At 42.7% G+C, this 26,622-nt stretch overlaps 1 protein-coding gene across 1 annotated transcript in view; it reads left to right on the forward strand.

Annotated features, from left to right (window-relative positions):
* The window catches only part of LOC115152673 (muscarinic acetylcholine receptor M3-like), a 66,786-nt gene that overhangs the window by 37,518 nt on the left and 2,646 nt on the right, over positions 1-26,622 (forward strand). The gene's annotated exons all lie outside the window — the stretch shown is intronic.

A 26,622-nucleotide genomic window follows, 5' to 3' on the forward strand; every position in this document is an offset into this window, starting at 1 on the left:
GAATGTTATTTGTCAAGTTTGTTTCCCGTACTGACAGTGCTGGATTAAATGTGACTTCTACCTCTGTCTACCTGGATGTTTAGTTTCAGCACTTTGATGTCAGTTGTGTAAGAAACAGAAGGTAGTAGACATGACAAATGACATTGAAATAAGGGCAGTATTGATGAAGGTGAGTGGTGACATTATGTGAAAGCACTGATGTCACTTAATTAACCTAGTAATGATAATGTGCTACTTAGAAATTAAAAAATGACTGAAATGTTGAATTATACAAAATGTACAACCTCATTACTGAAGCAATCTCGGGAACAAGTTTGCACATAAAAATACCTAGGATCTTTGAATTGAACTGCCATCTAAGAAAAGGTACTCTGTGTTCAGGAAGAAACTAATGATGTTTGCCCATGTATTCGGCTTCGTGCTCCGTGATTCAGATTGGTTACTTGCATGTCTTGGTGGTATTGATCAGATCTCTACAAAATTGGTTTCTCGCCACCCCAGCTTTTTGGTCCAAACTAGGGCAAACTAACTGACTTGTTAAGACTCAGATGTTAAATGTTTTTCAGTCTGTGTACCCTTAGGATAGACCTCAGGAGAGAAGTAGAATTTTTGATGAAATTTTCAGTGACTTTGAAAGCAGCATTTTAAGCAACAGTGTGTGGGTGGTGATGAACATCAAAACACATTAAAGGGTCAGTGTGGTCAAATATGTGATTTTTCGTTTTTGTTTAATTATCTTTCCACACTATGAGGTCATAATAATACTCTGAAATTGTGAAAATTATATAATTCCCTTTTAGTGTAAGAGCTTTTTGAAATAAAACTCGTGGAATTTCAGCCTGTTCAGGTGGGATGGAGTTTTTGGCCCACAGCATTACATCAGAATCTGATCTGATTATTCTGACCAATGACCAGTCATTTTTTATTTGCATATGTATCCTCCTACTTTGAAGGGGTAAGCAGGGTAGGCTCTAGAGTCTAGATCAGGGGTGGGTAATTCCAGTCCTCGGAGGCCTGATTGGTGTCACAGTTTTTCCCCAGCCTCAGCTAACACACCTGACTCCAATAATCACCAAATCATGATCTTCAGTTTAGAATGCAATTTGATTAATCAGCTGTGTTTGCTCGGGATGGAGAAAAAGTGTGACACCAATCAGGCCCCCGAGGACTGGAGTAGATGATCCTATCAGCCAATCAGGGCTGTGTATGTAAATATATTCAAAGTTATATTAACACGCCCACGCAATTAGACTGAGCATTTCAATGGCAAAAGGAGGCTCTGGGTTTTAGTTGATTTTAGTTGCTGTGTTTACACTTCAGCAATTGCAACCTCAACGCAACACTTGATATGCCCTAATCATTTCATGTCCTACTGTTGTGTGAGAAATTATTCATCACGTGATTCACTGAAATCTTGGAGTTTTAGACACCACTGTTGACATTGGAACCACACTGAACAAAAATATAAACGCAAAATGCAACAATTTCAAAGATTTTACTGAGTTACAGTTCATATAAGGAAATCAGTCAATTGAAATAATTGAATTAGGCCCTAGTCTATGGATTTCACATTACTGGGTATACAGATATGAATCTGTTGGTCAAAGATACCTTAAAAAAAGGTAGGGGCGTGGATTAGAAAACCAGTCAGTATCAGGTGTGACCACCATTTGCCTCATGCAGAGCGACACATCTCCTTCGCATAGAGTTGATCAGGCTGTTGATTGTGGCCTGTGGAATGTTCTCCCACTCCTCTTCAATGTCTGTGCGAAGTTGCTGGATATTGGTGGGAACTGGAACACACTGTCGTACACATCGAATCAGAGCATCCCAAATATGTTCAATGGGTGACATGTCTGGTGAGTATGCAGGCCATTGAAGAACTGTGACATTTTCAGCTTCCAGGAATTGTGTGAAGATCCTTGCAACATGGGGCTGTGCATTATCAAGCTGAAACATGAGGTAATGGCGGCGGATGAATGGCACAACAATTGGACTTAGGATCTCGTCACGGTATCTCTGTGTATTCAAATTGCCATCGATAAAATGCAATTGTGTTCATTGTCTGTAGCTTATGCCTGCCCATACCATAAGCATTGACATCATCAAACCACTCGCCCACACGACTCCATACAGATGGTCTGCCATCTGCCTGGTGCAATTGAAACAGGGATTCATCCGTAAAGAGCACATGTCTCCAGCATGCCAGTGGTCATCGAAAGTGACCATTTTCCCACTGAAGTCTGTTACGACACCAAACTGCAGTCAGGTCAAGAACCTGGTGAGGACGATGATCACGCAGATGAGCTTCCCTGAGACAGTTTCTGACAGTTTGTGCAGAAGTTCTTCGGTTGTGCAAACCTACAGTTTCATCAGCTGTCCAGATGGCTGGTCTCAGACGATCCTGCAGGTGTAGAAGCTGGATGTGGAGGTCCTGTGCTGGCGTGGTTATACAGAGTCTGCAGTTGTGAGGCAGGTTGGACATACTGCCAAATTCAAAATAAAGAAAAGTTGAAGGCGGCTTATGGTAGAGAAATTAACATGCAATTATTTGGCAACAGCTCTAGTGAACATTCCTGCAGTCGGCATGCCAATTGTACGCTCCCTCAAAACTTTAGACATCTGTAGCATTGTGTGTGTCAAATCTGCATATTAGAGTGCCATTTTATTGTCCTAATCACAAGGTGCTCCTGTGTAATGATCATGCTGTTTATTCAGCTTCTTGATATGCCACACGTGTCAGGTAATTATCTTGGCAATGGATAAATGCTCACTAACAGGGATGTAAACAATTTTGTGCACGACATTTAAGAACTTTTTGTGCGTATGTAACATTTCTGGCATCTTTTATTTCAGCTCATGAAACATAGGACTAACACTTTACATGTTGCGTTTATATTTTTGTTAAGTGTAGATTAGAAGATATACAATGAACTGTTGATTCCTTGACGTATCTGTCTATACCTGTTTCAATTACAAAAGGAGGCCCAGGGAAATAAATGACACAAAATATATTAGTTATTTTAATGAAATAAACACACAAAGAAATACAAATAAAAATACCTCATGGGGGCATTCATTTTCTACAAAATTATCACAATTAAATCTTGAACACTGTTACTATTTTTTTTTCCCTAGATAACCTTATTTTATCTGAAAATATCCCAAATAACTGGAAGCAATCTACTGTCTTGGTTGTCTGACCAAAGATCCTGGCGGTTGAATCAATTTTGCACAACACCAATTTATTCGATTATTTTTGTCTTGAAACACTTCTGTTTGATTTGGTATGATGATTTTCATCAAAGCTAAATCATAGGGACTTTGAGTAATTGTTGGAGTTATTACCAAAATGCTGTTTGTTTGTTGCTGATTTTAGTTGCTGGGTTTATACTACAGCAATTACGACCTCCAAGCAAGACATGATATGCCCTCATCATGTTTCATGTCCTCCTGTTTGAGTGAGAAATTATTCATTGCATTTAATTCACTGAAATCTTGGAGCTTTAGACACCACTGTTGACATTGGAACTAGATTAGAAAATATACAATGAACTGTTGCCCTCAGTACATCATAGTGCTGGATCTTGGGCATGTCCAATATCTGTATAAACACATCACAAGACAAGCATTTGGAATAAATGAATCCAATACAAATACTCTGGAGTAGAGCTCATCTTAAGCACTCATATTTCAGTCAGCAAATCCGCTAGGAGATGATATACGTGTGGTCATGGATGACAAATTTGTGCACTTTCATTCCAGGTGGAGAACACTCTGGGACATGGGGAAGTAGAGTATAACTCTATATATAATAGTAGTATATAGTATATAATGGCTTTGGTCTCCCCGCCAGGGGATTTAGCGTTTCTCATACATACTCCAGACACTTATCAGTACATAATGCACGAGATGAAGGCATTAGCCTGTAGCTATAACTGTGACATAGGCAGAGGGACAGAGATAAAACATAGAGAAGTAAAAGAGAAGCCATATTCAGACTCAGGCTTTTTTGTACATTTTCACAGTACACAATGACTACTGTCTCATCTCCTTGGGACTACCAAACTGCCTGAGCACATACAGTCTACCATGTGTATCTACTGACCTCATCAAAATCAAATAAATTGTTATTGGTCACATACACATGGTTAACAGATGTTAATGCGAGTGTAGCGAAATGCTTGTGCTTCTTGTTCCGACAGTGCAGTAATATGTAACAAGTAATCAAACTATTTCCCAACAACTACCTAATACACACAAATCTAAAAGGGTGAATGAGAATATGTACATATAAATATATGGATGAGCGATGGCAAAGCGGCATAGGCAAGGTGCAATAGATGGTATAAAATACAGTATATACATACTATGAGTAATGTAAGATATGTTAACATTATTAAAGTGACATTATTTAAAGTGGCATTGTTTAAAGTGACTAGTGATCCATTTATTAAAGTGGCCAGTGATTGGGTCTCAATGTAGGCAGCAGCCTCTCTGAGTTAGTGATAGCTGTTTAGCCGTCTGATGGCCTTGAGATAGAAGCTGTTTTTCAGTTTCTCGGTCCCAGCTTTGATGCAGCTGTACTGACCTCGCCTTCTGGATGGTAGCGGTGTGAACAGGCAGTGGCTCGGGTGGTTGTTGTCCTTGGTGATCTTTTGGCCTTCCTGTGACATCGGGTGCTGTAGGGGTCATAGAGGGCAGGTAGTTTGCCCCCGGTGATGCGTTGTGCAGACCGCAACACCCTCTGGAAAGCCTTGCGGTTGAGGGCGGTGCAGTTGCCGTACCAGGCTGTGATAGAGCCCGACAGGATTCTCTCGATTGTGCATCTGTAAAAGTTTGTCAGGGTTTTGGGTGACAAGCCAAATTTCTTCAGCCTCCTGAGGTTGAAGAGGCGCTGTTGCACCTTCTTCACCACACTGTCTGTGTGGTGGACCATTTCAGTTTGTCCGTGATGTGTACGCCGAGGAACTTACCTTTCCACCTTCTCCACTGCTGTCCCATCGATGTGGATAGGGGGGTGATACCTTTGCTGTTTCCTGAAGTCCACGATCATCTCCTTTGTTTTGTTGACATTGAGTGAGAGGTTGTTTTCCTGACACCACACTCCGAGTGCCCTCCCCTCTTCCCTGTAGGCTGTCTCGTCGTTATTGGTAATCAAGCCCAATACTGTTGTGTCGTCTGCAAACTTGATGATTGAGTTGGAGGCGTGCATGGCCACGCAGTCGTGGGTGAACAAGGAGTACAGGAGGGGGCTGAGCATGCACCCTTGTGGGGCCCCAGTATTGAGGGTCAGCGAAGTGGAGATGATGTTTCTTACCTTAACCACCTGGGGGCTGCCCGTCAGAAAGTCCAGGACCCAATTGCACAGGGCGGGGTTGAGACCCAGGGCCTCCAGCTTGATGATGAGCTTGGGGTGTATTATGGTGTTGAATGCTGAGCTGTAGTTAATGAACAGCATTCTTACATAGGTATTCCTCTTGTCCAGATGGGATAGGGCAGTGTGAATGCGCCTGCATCGTCCTGTTGGGGCGGTATGCAAACTGAAGGGGGTCTAGGGTGGCCGGTAAGGTGGAGGTTATATGATCCTTGACTAGTCTGTCAAAGCACTTCGTGATGACAGAAGTGAGTTCTACGGGTGGTAGTCATTTAGTTCACTTATCTTTGCCTTCTTGGGTACAGGAACAATGGTGGCCATCTTGAAGCATGTGGGAGCAGACTGGGATAGGAGGCGATTTAATATGTCGTCTAGGCCAGCAGCATTGCGCGGGTTATCACGTTTAAATGTTTTTCTCACTTCGGCCACGGAGAAGGGCATTGTATTCTCCTCAAAGCGGGCAAAGAAGGTGTTTAGTTTGTCAGGAAGCGTGACATCGGTGTCCGTGACATGGCTGGTTTTCTTTTTGTAGTCCGTGATTTCCTGTAGACCCTACCACACACGTTTTGTGTCTGAGCCATTGAATTGCGACTCCACTTTTTCCCTGTACCGACATTTCGCTAGTTTGATTGATTTGCAGAGGGAATAACTACACTGTTTATATTCAGTCATATTCCCAGACCTCTTTCCATGGTTGTGGTGGTTCACACTTTCAGTTTTACACGAATACTGCCATACATCCATGGTTTCTGGTTAAGGTAGGTTGTAATAGTCATAGTGGGTACAACATCTCCAATGCACTTCTTTATAAACTCACTCACAGAGTCAGCGTATAGGTCAATGTTATCTGTGGCTGCCCGGAACATTTCTCAGTCTGCGTGATCAAAACAATCTTGAAGCGTCGATTCTGATTGGTCAGACCAGCGTTGAATGTTTCTAGTCACTGGTACGTCCTGTCTGAGTTTCTGCCTATAAGACGGTAGGAGCAAGATGGAGTCGTGGTCGGATTTGCCAAAGGGAGGGCGGGGGAGGGCTATGAATGCATCGCGTAAGTTAGAGCAGCAGTTACACCCACGCATAGTGCAATAATTATGCTTATAGAATTTAGGTAGCCTTGTTCCCAAATTTGCTTTGTTAAAATCCACAGCTACAATAAATGCAGCCTCAAGATATATATATGGTTTCCAGTTTACATAGAGTCCAGTGAAGTTCCTTGAGGGCCATCTTGGTGTCTGCTTGATGGGGAATGTACACAGCTGTGATGAGAATTCTCTTGGGAGGTAATATGGCCGGCATTTGATTGTAAGGAATTCTAGGTCGGATGAGCAGAAGGACTTGAGTTCCTGTATGTTGTTATGATTACACCATGAGTCGTTAATCATGAAGCATACACCTCTCTGTCGGCGCGATGCGTGCAGAAACCCGGAGGCTGATCCAATTCCGACAACATATCCCAAGAGAGCCATGTTTCCATGAAACAGAGAATGTTTCAATCTCTGATGTCTCTCTGGAAGGCAACATTTGCTTGAATTTCAGCTACCTTTTTGTCAATAGACTGGACATTGGCGAGTAGTATACTTGGGAGCGTTGGGCAATGTGCACGTCTACGGAGCCTGACCAGGAGGCTGCTCTGTCTGCCCCTTCTGCGGCGCCATTGTTTTGGGTCGGCTTCTGGGAATAGGTCCATTTGTCCTGGGTGGTGGTCCAAACAGAGTATTTGCTTTGGGAAAGCCGTATTCTTGGTCGTAATGTTGGCAAGTTGAAGTCTGTCACGTCCTGACCAGCAGAGGGAGTAAGTGTATAAGTTTTGGTCAGGGCGTGGCAGAGGGAGTTGTGTTTTGTATGTTCTGTCTAGGTTGGGTTGTTCTATGTATAGTTAATTGGGGGGGGACTCCCAATTGAAGGCAGGTGTGTTGTGTTGCCTTTGATTGGGAGTCCTATATTAGTAGGGTGTGTTTGTCTGTGTGTTTGTGGGTAATTGTTTGTGAGCACTGCTTGTTTAGCCTGCCACACTGTTTGGTCGTGAGTATCATTTATTGTTTGTTTTTTCCTGTGGATGCTTGCCGTTTTTTCCATTAAAAGAATGAGTATCCACATACCCGCTGCATTTTGGTCTTCTCTCCACTACGACAATCGTGACAGAATTACCCACCAAACTTGGACCAAGCAGCGGAAGAATTCTGGCGAGGACTGGGGAACACGACTGGTAAGGGAGCCCGAGAGGCAGCCCCAAGAATGTTTTTGGGGGGGCACAAAGGCTGTTTGACGGGGCGAGACTGGAGACCCAGGCCAGCTCCCCGTACCCTTTTTAGAGGTAAACAGACTGGACAGGTCCCGTGCTTTGGGGTAGGTGCTATGGTAATGCCTGGTATTTTCAGGCCAGTATGCTCAGTACCAGTACCCCGCATGTGCCAGGGGAAAGTGGGCATCGAGCCAGCAGGGGTGATGCCAACCCTGCGCTCGAGACCGCCAGTACGCCTCTACGGTCCAGTGTTTCCCATTACACGCACTAGCCTTGATGTGCGTGTCTCCGGGCTGGCACGTCCAGTACCAGCCCCACGCACAAGGCTTCTAGTGCGTCAGTCCAGCCCCGCCAGTCAAGAGTCGTCAGTCCAGCCCCGCCAGTCAAGAGTCGCCAGAGCCGCCCGTCAGTCAAGAGTCGCCAGAGCCGCCCGTCAGTCAGGAGCCGCCAGAGCCGCCCGCCAGTCAGGAGCCGCCAGAGCTGCCCGCCAGTCAGGACCCGCCAGTGCCGCCCGCCAGTCAGGAGCCGCCAGAGCCGCCCGCCAGTCAGGAGCCGCCAGAGCCGCCCGCCAGTCAGGAGCCGCCAGAGCCGCCCGCCAGTCAGGAGCCGCCAGAGCCGCCCGCCAGTGAGGAGCCGCCAGAGCCGCCCGCCAGTCAGGAGCCGCCAGAGCCGCCCGCCAGTCAGGAGCCGCCAGAGCCGCCCGCCAGTCAGGAGCCGCCAGAGCGGCCCGACTGCCCGGAGATGCCAGAGCGGCCCGACTGCCCGGAGATGCCAGAGCGGCCCGACTGCCCGGAGATGCCAGAGCGGCCCGACTGCCCGGAGATGCCAGAGCGGCCCGACTGCCCGGAGATGCCAGAGCGGCCCGACTGCCCGGAGATGCCAGAGCGGCCCGACTGCCCGGAGATGCCAGAGCGGCCCGACTGCCCGGATCAGCCAGAGCGGCCCGCCGGCCCGGATCAGCCAGAGCGGCCCGCCGGCCCGGATCAGCCAGAGCGGCCCGCCGGCCCGGATCAGCCAGAGCGGCCCGCCGGTCCGGATCAGCCAGAGCGGCCCGCCGGCAGGATCAGCCAGAGCGGCCCGCCGGCCGGCCGCGGCCAGAGACACCCGCCGGCCGGTCACGGCCAGAGTCGCCTGCCAGTCGGGCGAAGTCACGTGCGCCTACTAGTCTTTCGGAGCAGCCAGGGGCGCTACCGAAGTGGGCGACGACGAGGGTGGAGCGGGGTCCAAGTCCCGCACCTGAGCTGCCTCCAACATAGGTGGGTTGGGGAGGGGGGGTGTAGCACAGTGCCGTCATTGACGGCAGCCACCCTCCCTTCCCTCCCTGTAGTTAGGGGGATTTTTCGGTTTGTTTTGGGTTTTTCTGTGTTTTTCTTTTGAAGGTGCATTCAGGGTCTGCACCTTTAGGGGGGGGTAATGTCACGTCCTGACCAGCAGAGGGAGTAAGTGTATAAGTTTTGGTCAGGGCGTGGCAGAGGGAGTTGTGTTTTGTATGTGTGTCTATGTCCTGTCTAGGTTGGGTTGTTCTATGTATAGTTGATTGGCTCCCAATTGAAGGCAGGTGTGTTGTGTTGCCTTTGATTGGGAGTCCTATATTAGTAGGGTGTGTTTGTCTGTGTGTTTGTGGGTAATTGTTTGTGAGCACTGCTTGTTTAGCCTGCCACACTGTTTGGTCGTGAGTATCATTTATTGTTTGTTTTTTCCTGTGGATGCTTGCCGTTTTTTCCATTAAAAGAATGAGTATCCACATACCCGCTGCATTTTGGTCTTCTCTCCACTACGACAATCGTGACAACGTCGCTCTTATATCCAATAGTTCTTCCCGGCTGTATGTAATAAGACTTAAGATTTCCTTGGCTAACAATGTAAGAAATACATTTAAAAAATGGTATGTTTCCTAAGGGCTCGAAGCGAGGCAACCATCTGTCGGCGCCATCTTGAATTGAGTATAACACCAACCCTGAAGGCTGTAAGTTAAGTTTAAGGGCCACCGAGTCTTCCTTTGATCAGTTTTGACGTGTAAAAAGAGTGACTCAAGAGGGCCTCAAGTAGAAAATGTTTCTGTGATAAAGAGGGAAGAAGTACAGGGCAGACTTCCAGAGAACCATCAACCCGAGCGAGACTGCTGGGGGCATACAAGTAATTTATTTTGCTTGGGTTGGATACTCAAACTTTTACACTTTTCGATCAGCTACCGTGAAGGGAAAAAACATATTGGGTATCATCAGTCTGGTGGGCCACTGGCTATCTGGTTGTGGTGTTGTAGCCTACAGCAATTCTGAAATGTGTTTAACCATTATCAAAATTGTCACAGAGATGAGATGAGTGTGGCATACCTGACACAGTGTCATATAAATCAGGAGTGTTAAAAAGTAGGTATGAATACAAGCTCAACCTGCTGGCTTCCTGGCTATAAGGTATGTTTTACGGATGGTGTGTAGAGCCGCCTCCTTTTACATACTGTACCTCTGACTATATAGCACTTACTGTAAACACTGAGAAGAAATGACAGATTTTACTCTTTGAATACAGAACATGTATCTGGAGCCTGGTCTGCTTTGTGGTTCTCCTCACAGTATTTGGGTATATAATAGGCTACGGCTCATATATTAGCAGTGCCCCAATGTCCAATGCCAATAAAGTTGAAGACTATTTCTCCTTATCATGGCGCCATGCTTTGACAAAAGTCAAGAGGAGTCATTACTCTCATCCTCATAATGTGCTTATAGCAGGACTGTACCTGCTCTACGCCACCACTTATACAACCAGCATGCCAAGGCACCAATCAACCCTGATTGTTCTGTGTGTAAGTGAAAAGAGAGTTGCTAAATGGAAAATGAGCTCAGGGCTTGTTTCTGATACTAACTGGCTATTCCCCTATCAATGTTGGGAACACTGACAGACAGACCAAGCAACACTGGTCCTGGCAGCTCGGGCCAGGTAGGAATCGGTGTAAGCATGTTTAATCTATCACTCGCCTATTCCATTAGCATTCAAGGTCCATTAGCTTATGAGCACCCAGTGAAATATACAGTTGTAGGCTATAAAACAACTTGCTGTGCTGCTGGAATGCCAAGCAATTGGACGTGTATCAATTTCACCGCTTTTGTTCGGTTTTCAACTACAGGTTTGGAGAAAGGCATGAAATTGAAACAGGGATTTGGGAATAAGTCTTTTACCTGGGTGGTAATCAATCTGACATGTGCTCTCTCACCCACATACATTTCTCTCTGGTTTCTTTTGTGCTGTTTCTTTCAAATAGCCTCTTAGAAATCTGGGACCTCAGTGTGAACTCATGGTATCTCTGCATGCATTCATAAATCATTTGTTTTGAACATTAAACAGATACAATGAATAAAATCACACCCATATCAAAACATCTAAAGAGCAGATATTGTTGTAAGAGGTAAACAAACAAATAACACTCTGCAAAAGTGCAAGCAGCAGTATTGACTATGAACATTTAATCAAAGTAAGAGAGATACAGATATTTCAAGGACACTAAGCCATCTCGCCTGTGATTCACAGTACACTTGCAAGCCAAGGCTCTGTCAATACAGAGACGACTTTCTCCTGGGGGGTTGTTCTACGATGAGGCCTTACTGAGTGTATGTGGCCAGAGAGCTCGGCTTTCATGTTATCTGACCATAGCACAGGTTCCAATGCTGTATGTGTGCCAATGCTGTTTAGCAAACTCCAGGCGTTTACATTTGTTGGATGACATGAAAATAGAGCTCTTTGGCCACGCACACCAGTGGTGGGTTTGGCATTGAGATAAAGATGCATAAGCAGAAAAGAACCCATACTGTAAAATATGTTTGATCTTTAATGTTATGGGTCTATTTTGCTTTCACTGGTCCTGGGGCCCTTGCTACATAGTAACAGGTTCATCCCATTGTCTTATGTCAGACCACATCACTCCTACACGACACGCTATCTGCCAAAATACAATGGGTTTAACCTGCCCAAAAGCTCCACAGAGCGGTTCAGATGGTCATTTTTACAGAGTGTAAATGACTCATTTATGAAGCCTTATTAATGAGTGTTGTTGAAAAATTGCAACAAAATTGCAAAATCTTGTTGGAAAATTGCAAGATGGCGCCGACAGAGATGGTCGCCTCGCTTCTAGTCCTTAGGAAACTATGCAGTATTTGTTTTTTTACATGGTTAGCCCAGAAAATCTTAAGTGTTATTACATACAACCGGGAAGAACTATTGGATATCAGAGTGACGTCAACTTAAAAACATTACGACCAGGAATATGACTTTCCTGAGCGGATCCTTTGTTCGCACCACCATCCAGGACATTGGATCTGATTCCAGAGGCCGACCCAAAACAACATCGCCGCAGAAGAGGTAGACGGTGCTGCCTCCTGGTCAGACTTCGAAGGCGTGCACACCACCCACCACTTCCGAGTATGTTACTCGCCAATGTCCAGTCTCTAGATAACAAGCTGGACGAAATTAGGGAAAAGGGTTGCATTCCAGAGAGACATCCGGGATTGTAATATTGTCTGTTTCATAATCAAATGCCAATCTTATTATCTCCCAAGATAATTATTATCGCCTGAGTCAGTTATTACACAGCCGTGTATATCCCTCCTCAAGCCGATGCCACGACGGCCCTCAAGGAAATTCACTGGACTCTATGCAAAATGGAAACCATATGTCCTGAATCTGCATTGATTGTAGCTGGGGATTTTAACTAAGTAATTTTGAGAACAAATTCTATCAGCATAGCACTCATGCAGTAGCTGTAGCACTCATGCAGGCAATACACTGGATCACTGCTACTCTAATTTCCGTGATGCATACAAGGCCCTCCCCCGCCCTCCCTTTTGCAAATCCAACCACGACTCCATTTTGCTCCTACCACCCTATAGGCACAAACTCAAACACGATGTACCCATTACTAGAACTATTCAATACTGGTCTGACCAATCGGAATCCACGCTTCAACATTGTGTTGATCACGCGCATTGGGAAATGTTCCAGGCAGCCTCAGAGAATACCATCGATTTATACGCTGATTCCGTGAGTGAGTTTATAAGGAAGTGCATTGCAGATGTTGTACCCACTGTCGTGTCTTTGGCTATGCCGGATTAAGTGATATGACATGCTAACGTATAAAATTCTTTCTCTGTAATTGATATTACCTGATTAAGCTAATCATGTAAATGTAATTAACTAGAAAGTCGGGGCACCACGGAAGAACGTTTATAGAGCCGTTATCTTCTGAATAAACTCTTAAAATACTTAGTAATATTTTACATCGATAGCAGTCAATATTAACCCTTATCTTATTTTCAGTCTCATAATGAAAGTTGTAAATTCTTGGCTATCTTCACGAACCCTGGCTAACAAGTTGAATCAGCAATACAAAATTGGGTTTAATTATTTATTTACTAAATACCTAAACTAATCACACAGAATTACAAATACACAGAATACAAATGATGTCATACAGAAAACGTCCCGGTGGACGGAACAGATATGACGGCTGGTTACACAAAGGAAAGGGGGTTGGGCTTGAATGAAAGAGCGGGAAGACTTAGGAACAGAGAAACAGCAGCTATGCTATCGTAAATACAGTATCTTATGCATTCTAAATTACCGCCCATTTGGAAAAGGAAAATGCAATAAATATTTACTCTGAGCTGCGCTTCGGTAGATTGGTCATAGATGCTGGCCGGGTTGGCCAACAGATCTTCCTGTCCTCGGAAGAATGTCTCTGGTGGTAAATTGGATACGTGGTGGTATCTTCATCTGTTTGTTAGACTGGATCCGTCCTTTCCTAGCCCACGTCTACAGTGGCCGCTGCTAACTCAACGGCTAGGAAGTATCACTTCTGTAGTGAATAAGCTCATACCATTCGCCACCAAAGCTCACGCCGAGGTTGGCTTAGTTCTGTACTTGACGTGTGTCCTTCTAACGTAGAGGCTGCAGACCTCACGTACTGGAACATGTGGTTATCTTTTCGTCAAAGGCTTATATAGTGGAGAGGGGGAAGGATGTGTTTCATCGTTTATAACCCCTGTCTCTTCACAGGGGTGGGCCACTGATGAAGCAGGGCACTTTCCTTATGAAAACCCAATTCTCTCATTTGGAAGCTAAAATTACATTTAATCTCCTAACAAACAATTTCAATATCAAACATTTCAATTGCATAACAATTCCATGTGACTCTGATAACTAGAGGGTGTATACTTTCCCAGGTACAGTTTATGTCGTCCTGTCATCAGTCATAATGTCTCAGATGACAACCGAACTGACATCCATACTCATTACGTTCCAAAGCATATTTCCAACTGGTTTTATTACCAAAATATGGTTGCTTTCCCCATTTGTTTGATGTTCCCAGACTCTCTATATTTAACAGGACAGCAGTCCTTCAGGACAGCAGTCCTTCAGTAGGGTCAGAAAGAGAGGGGAAGGGAGAAAGGTATTTATGGGGGGGTCATAAACCTTACCCACAGGCCAACGTCATGACACCACTGTGACTATTAAAACCTACCCGAACCAGAAACCGTAGATAGATCGCGGTATTCGCAAAATTGTTTATTGTTTATGGTTCATTTTACGAATTATCTTTGAAAGACAGGGTCCTGAAAAGGTTTTTGTGACAGGGTCTACAGGCAATTACGGACTACAAAAAGAATACCAGCCACGTCACAGACACCGTCACGGACACTTTCCAGACAAACTAAACACCTTCTTTGCCCGCTTTGAGGAAAATACAGTGCCACGGATGCGGCCCGCTACCAAGGACTGCGGGCCACCCCTCGCCTTCTCCGTGGCCGACGTGAGTAAGACATTTAAACGTTTTAACCCTCGCAAGGCTGCCAGCCCAGACGGCATCCCTAGCCGCGTCCTCAGATTATGCGCAGACCAGCTGGTTGATATGTTTACGGACATATTCAATCTCTCCCCATCCCAGTCTGCTGTCCCCACAAGATGGCCACCATTGTTCCTGTACCCAGAAGGCAAAGATAACTGAACTAAATGACTATCACCCGTAGCACTCACTTCTGTCATCATGAAGTGCTCTGAGAGACTCGTCAAAGATCATATCACCTCCACCTTACCTGCCACCCTAGACCCACTTCAATTTGCATACCGCCCCAATAGGTCCACAGACGATGCAATCACCATCACATGGCACACTGCTCTATCCCATCTGGACATGAGGAATACCTATGTAAGAATGCTTTTCATCGACTACAGCTCAGCATTCAACACCATCGTACCCTCCAAGGTCATTATTAAGCTTGAGGTCCTGTGTCTCAAACCTGCCCTGTGCAATTGCGTCCTGGACTTTCTGTCGGGCCACCACCCAGGTGGTGAAGGTATGAAACAACATCTCCACTTCGCTGATCCTCAGCACTGGGGCCCCACAAGTTTGCTCAGCACCTTCCTGTACTCCCTGTTCACCCATGACTGCGCGGCCTTGCACGCCTCCAACTCAATCATCAAGTTTGCTCTGGAGCAATTTAACCCGATCAAACATCTCTGGAGAGATCTGAAAATATCTGTGCAGCGACATTCCCCATCCAACCTGACAGAGCTTGAGAGGATCTGCATAGAAGAATGGAAGAAACTCCCCAAATACTGGTGTGTCATACCAAGAAGAATCGAGGCTGTAATCGATGTCAAAGATACTTCAACAAAGTACTGAGTAAAGGGTCTGAATACTTATGTAAACATGATATTTCAGTTTTTTGTTTTTTTTTATAAATTTGCACACATTTCTAAAAACCTGTTTTTGCTTTGTCATTATGGGGTATGTGTGTAGATTGAGGGGGGGCGGGGTACTTTAATTCATTTTAGAATAAGGCTGTAACGTAACAGAATGCAGAACAAGTCAAGGGGTCTGAATAGTTTCCGAATGCACTCTAACTAAAATGTTGTTGATCCATCCTCAGTTTTCTCCAATCACAGCCATTAAACTCTGTAACTGTTCTAAAGTCAACATTGGCTTCATGATGAAATCCCTTAGCTGGTTATTAATAACTTTACCATGTGTATATTCAATGTGCCGTTCTCTTTGAGGCATTGGAAAACCTCCCTGGTCTTTGTGGTTGAATCTGTGTTCCAAATTCACTGCTCGACAGTTAATTGTATGTCTGAGGTACAGAGAAGAGGTAATCATTCAAAATCATGTTAAATACTATTATTGCACACAGGGTGAATCCATGCTACTTATTATGGAACTTGTTAAGCACATTTTTACTCCTGAACTTATTTAGGCTTACCATAACAAAGGGTTGATTACTTATTGACTTAAGACATTTCAGAATTTCACTTTTCATTAATTTGTAAAAATGTCTTAATGTATTTCAACTTCGACATGATGGGGTATTGTGTGTAGGCCAGTGACACAATCTCAATGTAATTCATTTTAAATTCAGGCTTTAAAAAAAGTCAAGGGGTGTGTCACGTATACGCCGGGAGTCAGAGAACAGGTGCAGAAGATGAATTTAACAAAGAACCAATACAGATGAACAAACATGAGAAGCATGCTGAACATGAGAAAACAATAACGCCAAGTGACTGAAGACAACTGAGGGCTAAATAAAGTGGGAGTAATCAAGGAGGGAATGACGACCAGGTGTGCGTAATAAAGGGGAACAGGTGTGCATAATAATGAAGCCAGGACCGGTGGTAGTAGACCAGCAACGTTGAGCACCGGAGGGAGGGAGCAGGAGTAGGCGTGACAGGGTGTGAATACTTTCTGAAGGCACATCCAATGAAAAGAAGAAAAGGGGAACGTCTGTTGATGGTTTTTCTGCTCCCAAAGGTGATATTTTATTAAACATTGGTGATAGGCTACGGAGTACCTCTGTTGGCAAAATTGATGCGATAACCACCTGCCTTAGGCCTACCGCTAACACCAGCTTTTGGTGGGTCTTAAATAAATCCAGAAATTGGCACTTTGGCTCACACTTTTCAGGACACACCTCAAATATTTCCACCCCTCCCACCTCAGAGCAATCAAGCTGATGTTAGACAGTTTAATTACTAACCGTGGTGCAAGTGTTGAATAATAGCAGAGCGCTGGCTTTTACAAATCGAAATTACCAATGAGAGTGCGTTTGACAATGCTAGACAAAAATAGAGCCCCATAAGTCCTAAAAACATCAACAACATTGCTATTGTAATCCAATAGCCATCTCTTAACATTCTGTACAAGCCTTACTTAAAACCTTTAGAAATATTTGTATTCCAGCCAAGTTTCCACGGACAACACACTCTGTTCAATGGAGCTTTTATATATAGATTATTTTCACCAGGACGTCCTAGTATTTGGTCTGTTGACTCTGTGTCCTCTGCTGTGTTTAAGCTGGGGTGAACAATTGTGTGTGTATAGAGAGGGGGGAGAGAGAGAGAGCAAGACATAGTATACAGTAAAGCTCTTGTAGTCATGGTCTCCACCACTTCACAGAGAAATGGGCTGCCTGTTCTAGACCCTGAAGAGGGATCCATACCTCTTTTCTCACATAAACACAATAACGTGTTGTTGAGAAGAGTTACGCTCTCTGTACATGGGGTGTGATCACTCATACGTTTCTTGAGCAGATTCCAAGCTCACATTTAAAGAAATCTTTCCTCGCGCTAAAAGGCGTGTTTACATTTGACTGTGTTTTTTCTCTCCCTTGAGTGTCTGTTCAATAGGCAACTGGCCACACTGCCTTTTAAGGATGGGTCGTGATAGTGTATCGTTGAAACGGAAATGTGTAGAGAATCTCACACTTTATTGTGAGAGGGGTTGAATGTACATTTTGAGAAAACATCTTAACAAGGGATTATGTAATTTAGAGTGTACTGAGAGCTTTTTAGAATGGACAGATACGATACACAGTACAGCTAGAGGTAGTCTATAAATCTACAAGCTAGATCACATTTTATTCTGTACACTTTACACCCCATAGGTCCTGACTTTATTGTTCATAATAATTAATTGATAACATTTTTTTCCTCCCCTTCATACGTAGATAGCAGGCTTAATATCTAGTACACTGTGTGTGCTGTAGTGTCAGTGAAGTGCCTAGCCTTGAATTTGATAGATCCCTGACTGAGCCTGGCGCGGGAGGCTTTGTGGATTCCACCAGGCTTATTAGAGAGGCTGTCAGAAACTGAGACCCTCCACGGAGGTCAGGATGTGTGAAATCACATGTTCCTTTGGCAGCTGTCAAAAACGGAACAACATCCTTTTCCCCCTCTTGGATTCCCCCCCTTGAAGACTGACTGGGGGGCCAGCACAGAAAAAAATGTATGAAATGTATGCATTCACTACTGTAAGTCGCTCTGGATAAGAGCGTCTGCTAAATGACTAAAATGTAAATGTAAAATGTAGTATCTTGTTATTGATAAGAGACACCTTTCTTGGTTGTTTAGGGAAAGTCAAAATGTGAATAAAAAAAGGTTTGCAATATGGTAAAAATACATTTTAAAAAAGAGCAAGGTGCATGAGAGAACACTTTGACACAATTGTCCTTGCTGTGTGTCTGAGTATTGAAAGTGAACTAACCAATTATCTCTCTTAGGAAATTGATACTTTTAACTTGTATGGCCTCCTATCAGAAGCCTCCAGAAGCCTCTTCTCCCCCTCTGATATATAACAGTACCCTGGCTTACAGAATGATCTGGTATACAGCTAATCCCTGGCATAGAGGATAGACAAGCACATATGAATTCCTTTCCTGATATCGTTATTGTATCTCATTGAGCTCTAGTTGACTTCAATGTTCCTGTTTATAAGTAATGATGCCAATGTAAGCATTCCAGAGAGAGACTTTGTACTTTTACTTGTAGTACTTTGAGTCGCTACTAAAGATGCCTCAATAAAAAGTGCTCTCCTCACTGCCTATCATAATAAAAGAGCACAAACAAGGTTAGCCAGATTAATTATAGTGTACTGAAAAATAAAAAAAATACTCAAATACAAACAAAAAAGTATTTTAAGTACCAGATACTCAAATACATACACATGTATTTGAACCCAGGTCTGGTATATGTCAGTCTGGCCATTGGTTATGTATACAGCCACGGATGGGCTAACAGTACAAAATAAAATTACCAAATACCATAAAGATCAATGTATCAAAATTGAAATATCATTTGCAAGTAGCCAGCCCGAACAGAAACAACATTATCAGTAACGGTTACTTGCTATGACTGTGATATGTTGTTGTTTATCTAGTTGAATGCACTAGTTGACTGTAAATCACTCTGGATCAAAGTGTCTGCTTAATGACAAATGTATTATTATTGGCCTTATTTCGGGCACATATCTACAGTAGATGGGATACAGCTTAACCGAATTCTCCTAACCTGCTACGTTAATTCTCCTAAGCTGCTACGTTAATTCTCCTAAGCTGCTACGTTAAAATAATACTCTGCATGCTTTGCAATTTTTACATACACATTTATATTTAGTTCCAGTACCTTCAATACATTTGCAAAGATTTATAAAAACATGTTTTCCCTTTATCATTATGGGGTATAGTGTGGAGAAGGATGAGAGACAAAAATCTATTTAATTCACTTTGAATTCAGGCTAACACAACAAAAAATGTGAAGTAAGTCAAGGGGTTTGAATACTTTCTGACGGCACTGTAATTGAGCAGATGCTCTTATCATACCATAGTGCCATCAGACTTCAGATACCAATGCAGGGTGAAAGGGGACCACCAAAATCGTGAACCGCTGTAAAAAATATTATAAAAAATGTTTTGCATTTTGAAAATACAAATTACAGCTCTCAAAAGTATCTTGTTACAAAATACATTGGAGTGTAGTTCAGCCCTGTGTAATACAAATGACAAAATACTCAAGTATTTCAAATCCATGTTTCAAATACATGTAACAGAAATACTGCCCATTTCTGTGTACAGCTAAGCGCTCTGATCAATACCATGATTGTACATGCACTACTTTTCAAAAGTTTGCCTAGAAGGCCAGCATCCCGGAGTCGCCTCTTCACTGTTGATGTTGAGACTGGTGTTTTGAGAGTACTATTTAATGAAGCTGCCAGTTGAGGACTTGTGAGGCTTCTGTTTCTCAAATTAGACACTCTAACGTACTTGTCCTCTTGCTCAGTTGTGCACCGGAGCCTCACACTCCTCTTTCTATTCTGGTTAGAGACAGTTTGCGCTGTTCTGTGAAGGGAGTAGTACACAGTGTTGTACGAGATCTACAGTTTCTTGGCAATTTCTCATATGGAATAGCCTTCATTTCTCAGAACAAGAAAAGACTGACAAGTTTCAGAAGAAAGGTCTTTGTTTCTGGCCATTTTGAGCCTGTAATCAAACCCACAGATGCTGATGCTCCAGATACACAACTAGTCTAAAGAAGGCCAGTTTTATTGCTTCTTATAGCTCCTAAAGGATAGGGGGCGCTACACCGAATTTGGAAAAAATATGTGCCCATTTTAAACGGCCTCCTACTCAAACTCAGAAGCTAGGATATGCATATAATTAGTAGATTTGGATAGAAAACACTCTAAAGTTTCTAAAATGGTTTGAATGGTGTCTGTGAGTATAACAGAACTCATATGGCAGTCAAAACCCCGAGACAGATCCTAACAGGAAGTGGAAATCTGATTTGTGGAATCACCTTCAACACTTTGCCTATGAAACACACCGTGAGGATTCATTGAGCACTTCCTAAGGCTCCACTAGATGTCAACAGTCTTTACAAAGTGGTTTGAGTCTTCTCCGGTAGAAACTGACCGAAAGAGAGGCTTGGAAAGTTGGTCATAGGGGGAGGGCCATTACTACTATGACGCGGGCGCCCATGGGAAGCCTCATCTTCCGAAACGTTTAGTAAGACAATGCAATCGTCCCCCTTGAATATTATTGTCTACACTGTATTTCTGATCAATTTGATGTTATTTTAATGGACAAAAAATTGTATTTTCTTTTTAAAAAACTGACATTTCTTTGTGTCCACAAACTTTTGAACGGTAGTGTATCTATGACATGCTCCAGAATTCATTAGTAGTAGAGGACTGATTAGTGCTTATTCACACTGGCAGGATTAGTTGTACTGCCCACTCAGCTCATGTCTCACTCTGTCAAGACCAGCTCGTATTTAGTACTGTATGTGGAAACGTGCGCCTTGGGCTGGTATAGTCATAGTTGGAATTCAAGGCAATTTCAATCAAGGTTTATTATTATAATCTGCTATGTAGTTTAGTGCAATTTGTATGTCATATCTGGTTCATGGTTTGAAATGGTGCCATCATTTCTCCCTGCAGCATCTGTAATGTTCTACGCTTTGAAGTACAAAAAACCTGCTGCACATCACCCATGTAGGCAGGTGTTATGCTTTGGTGGTGCAAGGTAAATTCCCCCATAAACATGATTTAGTCATTATCATATTTTAATTTTTTTCATTTTTCTGCAGTGTCTTTAAAAAAAATAATAATTCAAGTAATGTTTTGTGTCCTATGTTGTGGTGTTCAATCTCCGGTCTGGATGCTTTTCTGATGATAAAAACAGAAATGGGCCAGATTCATCCATTGGGCAGTCAAAAAAAAGGTTATTGGATTTTTGACTTAATGCTTCAAAATGTCAAATAACAGGTTGTGTAAGGATGTGGAAAAAAATTGACATTTGTTTGATAAAAACAGTAGGATAAATACACATGTAGGTAGAGTCCATTCTCATTTTTCTTTCTCCAAAAATACATACCTGGAGACAGTTCATAGCCGCAGCTATTTAAAAGAGCATTCTGCGATTGGTACATCCATTTAGGATTGTTTTATGAATAACCATTGATTCTTGAATAATGTAACTACAAATGCCTCATAAGATTAGTTCAACTGTCATTCTCCATCAGAACCCAAAATATGAGCTTGTTTTACTTAATTGTTCGTAAACAACGTAACTGTAAACACAGGTACAATGGCTAAAACTTTGAGTTTGATGTCATGGATGGTCAGTCCTTGCATCCATTGCTCTATCTATGGATTTGACAGTGGTTACATTTCTCCAGCCCCATCCCTTAGCTGTTCACCAAACAGGAGGGATGCATTTTGTTGTTGTTTGAACTGCAGATTTCCCCTTTAAAAATAGCCACCCCGCTTGAGCACTTCACCATACCTGAGTTATAGCAGAGTTCTAACTGACCATGACAGAAAAACAAGTTATCGTTTTCCTCCAGTGCTCCTTGTCTACCAAATGCTTGATAGAAGTACATTTCAGTGGAAAATACCATATTCTCCTCTCCTCAGCTCTTTTGTTGAGTAAAGATTTGTTGTGTGACAAAAATACAACAGTTTTCTCATCACTGTTATTAAGTGTCCCTGTGTTGTATCACACTTTCAAATTCTGACATTTGGGGGTCTGTATCTCTGACCCCATGGGGTAATTGTTTGGTGTGGTGGTTGTCACTTGTCAGGTTAAAGTAGGAATAATTCCCTTGGGACTCTGGCTTAGATCAACCACCTCCTGTGAGCATGGTACAGTAGCCCCAGGGAGTCACAATCCCCAGGGAGATTGTGACTCTCTCTCTTTGTATCCCTCTCTCTTCCACTTCTCCTCTCTCTCTCTTTGTATCACTCTCTCTTCCACTTCTCCTCTCTCTCTCTTTGTATCCCTCTCTCTTCCACTTCTCCTCTCTCTCTCTTTGTATCCCTCTCTCTTCCACTTCTCCTCTCCTATCTTTCTCCTTCTCGTTGTTTGTGTTTTGACTTTTTAATGAGAAGTTTAAGATGAAAGCTAATTTCCTAATGCTCAATCTGTAATCTTCACAGAGACACATTTTCTCTCTCAGGACTTTTGCCAATTTAAAGATGTTTAGCCATCATTAGTGACAGCTTATCTTTTCACATATTCAGCGGAATTCACTTTGTGAACAATTACGTGCGTTGTTTGAGGTAAAGACTTTCTTCTTTGTTTTTATCTTGATGTGTGTGTTTGAGAGCTAGTGGGGCAGGTATGGTGTGTGTGTGTGTGTGTGTGTGTGTGTCGTATGTGTGTGTGTGTGAGCGCATGTTACTCTCCTTTCCCTTGTGCAGCTCAGGCCATTGGGGTATAGCAGCAGTGTACTGTGGGATGTTTGGAGTTCTGACAAGTGCGAGGCCTGGGATAAAAGGAGGACCTCCAGGGGGTGCTGCTGAGGGGGACAGGTGTTCCCACTGGTGCCAATTCACCTCTAGTGCCCCTCACCTAGTCTGGCTCAGGGTAGCAGCTGAGATAACCTGGTCTCAGAGCATTTTGTATTATTCTGTACATAAATCCGAGACTAGTATGGTGACCTTATTACCGCCACACCGGCGTTCACGAGTCATGACAGCAGTCAAATTCCATGTGACCTTTTAGTCATGGTAATTAGACTTCTCCAAGCTCTGATGCTGCTGATGGTCATTAGTAGCCTACCAAACTTGCTAACTGTCTGGTACTCAGGACTATTGTCCCTCTAATCACTCTGATATTAATGCAAATGTAATCAAAAATCGAATCAAAATAATTTGTGAGAACCCATGAGTTCATGTTGCGCAACAATTCTATAGGCTTTGCAAATACGTGAAAAACAGAGTGATGGACTCTATTAAAAAGAGGGGGATCCCATCAGCTTTCTGTAGGCTAGGCCTACTATATTTATTTCTCAACTTTCCTAATATTAAGCATATTGCTTATATTTACAACAGGAGTATAGCCTACCTGGCTGGCATGAAAATGAACCATGGGAAAAGCATCCTGCATTCGCTATTTAAATGCATAGATGACATGTGTTTTTTAGAGACAGGTGCAGGATAATGGTCGATTCCAAAAAAGAAATGGCATACATAATTTATTTTGTATATCTAAAGAAATGATTATATAAATAGTGTGATGGGTGACAATATTAGCCTATCACTCACTGAATGATATATTACCACTTGTAATATACTTTTTCAAATCAGTCACACACCTCATGTAGCCTAGACCATAGGCCTATATGTTTTGATAATGATATTTTTATTATTTAACTAGGCAAGTCAGTTAGGAACAAATTCTTATTTTCAATGACGGCCTAGGAACAGTGGGTTAACTGCCTTGTTCAGGGGCAGAACGACTGATTTTTACCTTGGGGATTTGATCTTGCAACCTTTCGGTTATTAGTCCAACGCTCTAACCACTAGGCTACCTGCCGCCCCAAGGTGGTTTGTATCACAACTAAAGTGGACAAATCATTTCTTAAAATGAAGGAAGTTAATCTCCTTTAAAATGGGTGTAAAGCCTAGCTGTCATACATAGGCATCATGTGAGTTTCAAGTTTGGGGAAGATCATTTTCACCATAAAATGTGCACCTTTTATAAAAAAAAATAATTCGCTGCATAATCGCATTTGTGGTCACTTTTGAGAATGGTGTTTTCCTGCTATAAAGATTTTACAATAGCATTCTCATCTGTTGCGTCAGGATCATTGCTTAAAACTATTTTTTATGCTAGTGGTTGTATTCATTTGGGATCTATCGCATCCCACAAATGTCCCAGACTATGTTTGGAATATTTATTTCTCGCAGAGAATAGAATAGGTAAACTTTTGTACTATGGGGAACAGTAGATTGACATAGGCTAGTACTTTTTCTGTTCTTTAGACCAACTTATCTTGTTGGCTGAAAAGTAAATGTGCACAGTTCTTCCAATATCTTCAATATGTGCCTTGGAATTGGATAGACACGTGCAGTTGCCTCCCCGATGTGTCTGTCTTCACTTGTAGCCTATGAGAAAGACGTGATCACGTGACGGAGAGCCATGTGAGTGAGAGGTGCTTCGGCACACAGCCGGGAGAAGGGAATTATAATTATTATATTCAGGCCAACGGCACATCGGCCACTGGCCGCAAAAGACAAGATTTTTTTTAGGGGGCATTACGGCCACACGAAGGGGATGCAGCCGGGAAATTCGAGGCATTATCAAGTGCTTGTCAAATTGTGAATGAGAGACTGATGAAGTGTGTACAGCCTGCACAAAAAAAACAAAGCAGAGCTCATGCCTTTCATGTGACTTTTTTCAAATCATCATTAGTCGCATCATGCAGCCTTAGAATGTATTAAAAATCAAAACATATAGCCCAACATTTGTATCACAACTACTTAAATAACTCTAAATTAAGCATATAGGAGTACCTGTTTCTTTGTTAACCACTCAACACAGAATAGCCGCATGTGTGCACACTCCCTCAAATCGTTTGGAGAAAATATCCTTTCTATTTTATTCAGCTTTGTTCAATTGTATTCTTCATACTATAAAACAATATAAAATAACGCCATGCAATTCTAAGCAAATATTGTCTGCTAAATGAACTAGTTTAGCCCAGAGACATTATGGCATAGCCAGATAAGAGCCTAACATAAGGACAACTCAGAGTATGCTATTCTGTTCTTCTAAAATAGACTACATTTTCTTAATTTCATTAGACCTGTCTAAAATAAATAATGGATTTATTGTGATGGTGTAGGCTATATTCAAAGGATTTATTACAGTATTATACTAAAATGTAGATGTTCCAAAGGTCTGCATCAGTGGCCTGTAGGCTATGCTTGGAAGCCAGGAGATAGTAAATGTGTTTATGTTCATTTATGGTCAATTACTGTGAGACTGGTTATTTGCTTAACAATCACTGGCTAACAACATTTCATGGCCGCCACAACCCTATCCGAGACACTCCATTTAGTGATATGTAACATTTTGCATGGTATGCATTAGTTTGTGGATGTCCATCACCCATTTTGTATGATATGTTATGAATTACAATTCCTATTATATGTTACGAATTAGCAAAACATACAATATGTTACAAATTTGCTAAATTTATGATAGGTTACAAATTCTGGCTAGGTGGCTAACATTAACTAGCTCGCTAACGTTAGCTAGGCCAGGGGTTAGGGGAAGGGTTAGCTAAAAGGGTTACATTATGTGTAGGTTTAGGGGAAGGATTAGCTAATAGGCTAAGTAGATGCAAAGTAGCTAAAAAGTAGTAAGTAGTTAATTAGCTAAAATGCTAACGCTGTATGTGATGAGATTCGAACTCGCAACCATTGAGTTGCTAGATGTTCTCGTTGCTTTAAGTAACCATCTGTCTTTTGTAACCATACCAAACATAACATACAGTATCATTCTAAATGGAGTGTCTCGGATTTACGTCCAGAATAATAGGAAATGCTCTGAGACCAGGTTGGCTGAAAGGCCAACATACAAAGCTTTGAACACAGACAACAGAGAAAGTTCTATACAGAGTTAAACAACTCATAGTGAGATTTTGAATTGTAATGGGTACCATTTTAGTATGGCATGAAAATAGTTCACATTTAAACGTTAAACTATTTCCATCACTCCCCCAGCCTATATAATTTGGCAATTTCTTATAGAAATGGTATTTATAGTTACACCATCAGGATGTCTGCCTGCCAAACGAAGAACTCTCCTCAATGGTTTCATATCCAGTGGGCCATCACAGCAGTAGAATCCAATTAGCAAACATCCTGGGGAAAAGAAAGAGCTCTGTGTTTTCAGACACAGAGACAGGGATATTCAGACGCTCTCTTCAAGCCCGTACTTGGTTTGCCCAAGAGACCCAGATGTAGACATTGTTGTGAGAGTGTGAGCACATAATGTGATGGAGAGCAGAGTGCTCTAGCTAGCTAATAACTTCATTCTCACTTAGATTCAGTCCTTGGCATTGTAAGGCGATTTTAGCCTCTCGTCTCCTCCTCTCTCCACTTCAGCCTCCTTGTCTCTGCTCATTTCTTTCCAAAAGTTACATCAAGCAGAAAGTTTGTTGTAGTAAACTTTAGTTTGGAGGCTGTTTGCTTGCCTCACTCTTTGACTATAATTGTAACTTTTTTATTAGGCTTGTGAAGGTCAAATTCGCATTATCTTTTAATATCTCTTGAAATAGAATTGAAATGTTTCTCTGTATTTCCCTGTATTATGTATGCATGTATGTGTGGGCTTGTATTATTCTGTCTGGGCCGGATAGGTATCTCTTCTAACACTCGCTGGCCACGACTGTC

Source organism: Salmo trutta, chromosome 18 (assembly GCF_901001165.1).
Source record: "Salmo trutta chromosome 18, fSalTru1.1, whole genome shotgun sequence".
In the NCBI taxonomy this organism is placed as follows: Eukaryota; Metazoa; Chordata; class Actinopteri; order Salmoniformes; family Salmonidae; genus Salmo; species Salmo trutta.